Below are 8,521 nucleotides of genomic sequence, written 5' to 3' on the forward strand. Positions count from 1 at the left end.
TCTTCTTCTTTTTCTTCTTCTTCTCCTTCATCTTCTTCATTAACCGAGGCCTTCTTATCGTCTTTTATCAGTAAATTGGTGTTCTAAGTAACCGTCATATCATGGTGTAGAAGACAGAGAAAGGAAAAGTCAACATAAAAAAACAAGTTTGCGTTTACATACACGTTGTGTTGCATAAATTTAAACATTTAGTAGAAAGTTGATTGAAAACATAAACGGTTTCATTTCAATTAATTTTACAAACATGTTGATGAAACTTCATGTAGACTTATGTATGTTCTATATATACATATATATATATATATATATATATATATATATATATATATATATATATATATATATATATATATATATATATATATATATATATATTAAATTTGCACGGTTTTCCTCAACCTTTAATTGAAAACTCTTATAAATTCCAATCTCAAGTAGGGTCCTTATTTATTATTATTATTACTATTATTATTATCATTATTATTATTATTATTATTATTATTATTATTATTGCTCTGTTGGTCATCGGTAGGTGTGAGAGCAAAATGCATAGAAAAAATTCTATAATTTTATCAGAAAAAAAAACAAAGTATAAATAAGGTCGGCGGCTAAGCACTACAAGAGGGTGCTTTGTCTCTCCCCTCATCTTCAGGCAAGAAATGGATTAAAGTAGGAGGGGCTGGCTCTATTTTTATGGCTCGGTGGGATTGTCAAGGCAAGCGCTGGTCGCTGATTGGTCCCCGTGAGCGGAGGCCATACCTAGTCTGGGGTGGAGCTGCTCTCCCATTGGCTGAGGCGCTCGCCGGAAGAGGATCCATCCCAGTCAGGCTGCTTTTATGCTCACGGTCGTCAGAGTTAGGCGGTGTCAGCGTAGGTCCTAGCAGGTCTCCTAGTGCTGCGTATTGATTGGCTAATTTTCTGCTTGATTGAGGCTCGGTATCAGGTATGCTGTTCTGCCGCTCAGATCCCAGTTCCAGTGAGTAACGAGCTGCTTGCTGACTGGCTGGGGTGGTCGCCAGGAGAGTCTGAGTCACAGGCAAGCTGTTGGCCGCTGATCATCGTTGTCCTCGTTGATGTTGTCGAGACGTTGGGTGTCCTATGACAGGAGGAGAAGATAATCTTTTGAGTCATGTTAATTTTTGGCTTTTCTTGCTGAATGAGCAGGACCTCCAGAATCCTGAGCATTCTGCCATCCGGGGCATTTCCGATGATCATGGTATTTGTGGTGATATCCTGAGGTTTGATGTTTTTGTTATGCAGCAGGAGTTGGTGCATCTTAATGGCTCGTTGTTGAACGTGGCAGGACAATTGTTTTGATAGGCTCATCATCGTCATTCAAATATAAAGGCAGGGGCATCCGCGGACTGCGAAGAGTAAACGACGTTATACTTCTTCAGGAAGTTCTCCACGGGAAGGGCTGTGTTATTCTTTATGATGAGTGATCTTGTACTTGTGGTCTGGTAGTAAATTATCATGTTTTTTTCAATGTCCTGTTAAACGGGTGTTCCGTTGTTCTTGATATCCTTCATGGCCTTCTCATATTATTATTATTATTATGCCTTGATTTCATTATTAGTGAAGACTGAGCAGCCTGTCCCTGATATATCATATTCTTGTAAAATTTATATGAAATCCCAAGCAGACTGGAATGGGATTTTACATGATCTTTTGTGCTTGAATTGGTCACAATTATATAATAGTGTAGATCCTGTTGTCCCTTTGAATGAGAATCTAGTCAACATAATTGATAGGCGTATCCCTTCTCGTGTGCTAATGTATCGAGTGAAGGACAAACCGTGGTTCAATGATGATTGTAGACGTGCTTATTTGGAGAAACAGGAGGCCTATCATCTTTGGAAGGGGAACAGATCAGATTTGACCTGGAACAACTATACTCAGCTTCGAGCTTTGGCTCAGAGAGTTTATGCCTCAACTGAAAAGGAGTACAATTTAACCATAAAAGAAACACTTTCTGGTACAACTCAGGAACATAAATGGTGGTGTACCCTTAAATCTGCACTCTTTGGTGTAGATGCAACAGTTCCTCCTTTACTTAAACCAGATGGCTCAGTCACTCACTGTCCAAAGGAAAAGGCAACCCTTTTGGCTGATGTTTTTGACAGTAAACAGAGTAATGAAAAACTTGAACTTCCTCATTCCTGTTTTCCTGAGGCTAAACTAACTAGTTTAGCTTTTCGATCTCGTAAGATTAAAGCTCTGTTGATGGACCTTGATGCTTATGGAGGTGTAGACCCAAATGGTATTTTTCCTTTGTTTTTTATAAAGACAGCAGATTTCTTAGCTCCAAAGTTATCTGTTATTTTGCGCAAGTTAGCAAGAAGAGGAGCTTTTAGCACTAGTTGGAGAATTGGTAATGTTACTCCTCTATGTAAATGTGTTTGTGGTAGCTCAAGTCCCACTGATTACCGCCCAATTTCCATAACTCCCATATTATCTAAAGTTTTTTAACGTCTTCTGGCAAAACGTCTAAATAGGTTTGCTGAAGGTAATTATCTATTCCCTAGTTTGCAATTTGGTTTTCGTAAAGGCCTTGGAGCATGTGATGCCCTTCTTACAATCTCCAATGCTGTACAGAAATCCCTTGATTGTGGTCGGGAAGTTCGTATGATTGGCCTTGATTTTAGTGCTGCCTTTGACCGTGTTAATCATGAGGCCCTTGTTTTCAAACTGAAACAGTTGGGAGTGGGTGGGTCGTTTCGTAGCATTATTATTGATTTTTTAAGTAATAGATCTCAAAGAGTTGTTGTTGATGGGCACCATAGTGATTATAGGAATGTGATATCCGGTGTTCCACAGGGTAGTGTTCTTGGCCCATTACTTTTTATACTATATACATATGACATGTGGTTTAGCCTAGAAAACAAGCTTGTTGCATATGCAGATGATGCTACTCTCTTTGCATCAATTCCATCCCATGAATGTAGATCTAGGGTTGGTGAATCCCTTAATAGAGATTTATCTAGAATTAGTGCATGGTGCAAATTATGGGGTATGAAGTTGAATCCTAACAAAACTCAAAGTATGATTGTAAGTAGGTCAAGGACAGTGGTTCCTCAACATCCGGATCTCAGTATTGATAATGTTTCTTTAAATATGTATGACTCTTTCAAAATTTTAGGTGTGATTCTCGACAGTAAATTTACTTTTGAGAAACATATAAGGTCTCTGTCTTCTTCAATTGCACAAAAAATAGGCTTATTGAGAAAGTCTTTCAAGATTTTCGGTGATCAATCTATTCTGAAGAAGTGTTTTAATTCTTTCATTCTACCTTGTTTTGAGTATTGTTCTCCTGTTTGGTCTTCAGCTGCTGATTCTCATCTTAATTTGTTGGACAGAAACTTACGGTCTATTAAATTTCTTATTCCTGATCTAGATATTAATCTCTGGCACCGTCGTTCAATTAGTTCATTATGCATGTTGCATAAGATTTTTCATAACTCTGACCATCCTTTACATTCAAATCTCCCTGGACAATTCTATCCTGTTCATAATACTAGGCAGGCAGTTAATTCTAATAGCCAGGCCTTCTCCATCACGAGACTCAATACTACGCAGTACTCTAGAAGTTTTATTCCAGCTGTTACCAAGTTGTGGAATGATCTTCCTAATCGGGTGGTTGAATCAGTAGAACTTCAAAAGTTCAAAGTTGGAGCAAATACTTTTTTGTTGACCAGGCGGACATGAGTCTTTTTATAGTTTATTTATGACATATTTGTTTTTGATGCTGTTAATAGTTTATATATGACATGTCTGTTTTGACGTTGTTACTGTTTTTAGAATGATTTATTGTTAATTTGTTCTCTTCATTTATTTATTTCCTTATTTCCTTTCCTCACTGGGCTATTTTTCCCTGTTGGAGCCCCTGGGCTTATAGCATCTTGCTTTTCCAACTAGGGTTGTAGCTTGGATAGTAATAATAATAATAATAATAATAATAATAATAATAATATTATTATTATTATTATTATTATTATTATTATTACTAGCTAAGCTATAACCCTAGTAGGAAAAGCAGGATGTTATAAGCCCAAAGGCTCCCACAGAGAAAAAGGTCCTGGTGAGGAAAGTAAATATCGAAATAGATAAACTTTTATCTACAAGAGAAGTAATGATCAATATAATATGTTTCAAGAACAGTAATAACATTAAGAGGGATCTTTCATATATAAACATGAAATAACAAGAGGAAGAAAATTTAGACAGAAATGTTTGCCTGAGTGTACCCTCAAGCAAGAGAACTCTAAAATTCTTGTGCATAATGCCTTTGTATTACAGGTTGATTCTAGAAGAGGCCACGTTGTACTGGCCTGGAACATAGGGTGTCAGAAGAGCTTTGAGCCTCTTGGTAAGATGGTAAGTTGGAGTAAGGCATTGGCTGATGATAGGGTGGACAGGGATCCCTCCCATAAAGGTCACCCGGCCTTAAATAACCAGGGATGGGCTGGCAATGGACAGCTGTAATAAACACAATAGGTAGTTAGGTAGCAATAATTCCTTCTACGCATATTGCGATTATTTATCATCATATCATTGTGATCAATTTCATCTAGGGCAAACGAAGCTTATATAATGGGGCAGTCGTTTTAAACACAACAAAAATACAAAGAGAATGGCAATTTATACACAAATTAAAAGTGCCATTAACACTCTTCTAAAAAGAATAGACTTATTTCAATCTATGACATTAAAGAATTTATGTCTTTCGTCCAAGATTTCTCTTTCCTCTATATTCAATCCACCTCACTTTTCTTAAACAAGTAACTTTACATAACTCAAAATCTCCTCCATTCCTTTTCGAAGCCTGTAGTCCTATAGTAGTTTCTGCCAAAGATTTTAAGATTCTCCCTGCTCTTCAACGGCTTCGCTAATCTCCCTTCTGCAATCGCACTAATACTTTTCTAGCCTCGATAATCCCAATCTGACCTTTCCTAATCATTTTTATGCTTAGACTTTGCAAAAAAAAAAAAAAAAAACTCTTTTTCAGCTTTATGAAGTGTCTCTCTCTTTCACACCCTTTTTTTTAAGATTTTATATAAAGTATTATATATTTATATCATCATCATCATCATCAGCCATTACTAGTCCACTGTAGGACAAGGCCTCAAAAAGTTTCTTCCACTTGCGTCTGTTTATGGTCTCTCGGTGCCAGTCCACGTCCGCAAACTTTCTTAGTTTGACGATCCATCGTCTTCTATTCCTTCCCTTGCTTCTTTAAAAGTCTCTAGGGACCCATTCTGGTATTTTTAATGTCCCACTATTATCTGTCATTCTCATTATATGTCCTGCCCTTGTTCATTTCTTTTATTTATATGTTGTTATAATATCCTCTACTTTAGTTTGCTCATATATCCTTGTTGCTCATTTTCTGTCTCTTGGTGTTATTCCCATCATTATTCTTTCCATAACTCTTTGAGTTGTATCTAGCTTATATTCTAAGACTATAGTAAGGCTCAACGTTAATACTGGTAGGACCATATCATCAAATATTTGTCTTTTTAGAGAGATTAGCATTTTACTTTTCATAAACTCGTAAAGTAAACACATAACCCAGATTCCATAATAAAGACAAGTTGACCTATGTTGTGTGTTTAGTCTTAATGATATCATCACCTGTTTAGAATTTCTATGATATTTATGGAATTATAATGTTTCTAGTATACTGCTATAATTTAACTTATTTGTGTTTACATTATAACCTTTTATTAAGCTTCTTGGACTGTTTTCAAACAATGACTGGAAACTCTTACCTTATATCTTTAACATAAAATTCCAAAAATCGGAATTATGTTACTCTATTTTCTGGAATTTCCCTATTCTCTTGCTTAAAGGTGCAACGAGAACACTATTCTATCTGTTTCCTTATTTCTTGACCTTAATAGGATATTTTTCCTGTTGGAGGCCTTCGGCTTATAGCATTCTGCTTTTCCAACAAGGGTTCTAGCTTACCTAGTCGTAATAATAATAATAATAATAATAATAATAATAATGATGATGATAATAGTAATAATCATAATAATAATAATAAAAATAATAATAACAATAATAATAATAATAATAATAATAATAATGGCTGCATCGGCAGAGTTTATTTTCTTATCCAATTTTTCTATTTTCCGGATAATTCTCTTCTCTAGAGCGCTACAATCAGCCAGCAGACTTGAAAAATTCATCAGTCGGGTGAATGACAAAATCGGGAAGACTTTTCAAGTATATTCTCACAAAATACAAGTAAAACTTTGGTACAGAATAGTAAAAACTACGACGCGTTTCGAGGATAAGTCCTTCCTCATCTTCTGGTAGAGAGTGAGTTGGATGCAGCAGTCGGGTGGTATTTATACCCAGGATCAGGATTAAAAGTGAAAGGGCTGGAATTTTCATCGGTTTTCATTGGTTGATCGGAGCTGATATGATATGGTGTCTGGTGTACGATGATCTCGGCCGGGAATACCAGTCTGTGACGTCATCGGGGGACCTGAGTTTTGATTGGCTGAGGTGCGCTCTGAGCCAGCCAGGCTGCTCTTCTACCAGAAGATGAGGAAGGACTTATCCTCGAAACGCGTCGTAGTTTTTACTATTCTGTACCAAAGTTTTACTTGTATTTTGTGAGAATATACTTGAAAAGTCTTCCCGATTTTGTCATTCACCCGACTGATGAATTTTTCAAGTCTGCTGGCTGATTGTAGCGCTCTAGAGAAGAGAATTATCCGGAAAATAGAAAAATTGGATAAGAAAATAAACTCTGCCGATGCAGCCATTACTTTTAACTCAACCTGCCTAAAAGAGGGTCTCCTACCACAATAATAATAATAATAATAAACAACTCAGACCTAATACCGTTCACGATATACATGCGTGTTTTTTTTCTAATTATTAATATACAATATGATGAACAATAATACTTCTCTTCTATGTCTAGGTAGATGACAAAGTATATACTAAACTTAGCAATAAATATTAACCTCAACCAAATTTTTATTCTATATGTAATTCACATTAATAAGTTCATATCCGGTTTCATCTTTTTCATCTTGTCTCTCAAACTTTTGAAGCCTCTTGAGTGAAACAAGAAATAAAAACCAGGAACAAAAGATGCTTTTATGCCCCTGATAACCTCAAGTGACTTCTATTGACTGCATATCCTAAGTTTTTCCTTCAATGGTAAAATGATATCCCTAAGTGTTTCCTGCAGCTGAGAGGACTGTAGGGTTATTCAGCCCTACATAGGACTAACTCTCGACGCCTTTGCTGGCATCTGCAGCGCCTCAGGGAGGAACAAAGCTTTAAATCTTGTCCACAAAGCAGAAACACTACTAGTCCTTCAAGCTTTATTTCCTTGAGCATCTCATGTCGTAATTCCCGCTAAAACTGTGAAGTGCTGAGTCAGCTCTCATTTCCTCTCCTGAAATGTGGCTGCTGTCAACAACGAGCAACCGACTTCAGCCTCCAGAGAGAAAAGCAACTCAGATAAAATACCCCTCTTTAATATGTCTTCCCTGCCTTCGTCTCTTCGCGAAATAAAGAAATTGCAACGCTGGAATTTAATCAAAATTTGCTTAGTTTTCGAACAGAGTGGCACCACTGTGACGTCATCAGTTTTTTCTCTTACATACTCACGAACATATTCACTTATATTTGCTCTCGCTGACTTCCTGCGTTCTTTTCTTTATTAATTGCAACATCACTTTTAGGAATGAGAAAAATTTTGTGATGTCATTATTCTGTACAAGGATAAAAATACAGATTTTCCATTTCTATTTTATTGGTTTAAAATTTAAAGTTTAGAATAAACTGTGCCATGACGTTATTTTATTATTATTATCATTATTATTATTATTATTATTATCATTATTAATATTATTATTATTATACTAGCTATGCTTCAATCCTTGTTGGAAAAGCTGGATGCCACAAGAACAAGGGTTGCAAAACGGAAAAATAACCCAGAGAGGAAGGAAAATAAGGAAACAGATATAATAGTGTGCCTGAATGTACCCTCAATCAATAGAACTCTACCCCAGGACAGTGTAAGACTAGAGTACAGAGGCTATGGCACTACCCAAGACTAGAGAGCAATGGTTTGATTTTGGAGTGTCCTTCTCCCAGAAGAGCTACTTACCATAGCTAGAGAGTCTCTTATAACCTTGCCAAGTGGAAAGTACCCAATGGATATCAAGAGCAACTTTACCAGAATCATGAAAATATTGTGATGTGACGATCTTATAATTATTCATAAAATAAGATACTCAATCATACTTATAAATTCACTACTTAGTACTCGAATACTCATAATGCTGACACAATTCAACACATTCATCTAAATAATCAATATATTTAGGCTTAAAATCTTAATATCAAGGAAGGGAGAGAGTAAGTGTAAGCAAAAGGGGAGTAAAAATAAACATTTATACTTCTATTTCCTTATCTTTTCACATCCCCTAATACATGTCTCATTAGTAGTACATCGAACTACCTTTCCCTAACACACACACTGTGCTACTCA

Source organism: Palaemon carinicauda, chromosome 25 (genome assembly GCF_036898095.1).
Source record: "Palaemon carinicauda isolate YSFRI2023 chromosome 25, ASM3689809v2, whole genome shotgun sequence".
Lineage (NCBI taxonomy): Eukaryota > Metazoa > Arthropoda > Malacostraca > Decapoda > Palaemonidae > Palaemon > Palaemon carinicauda.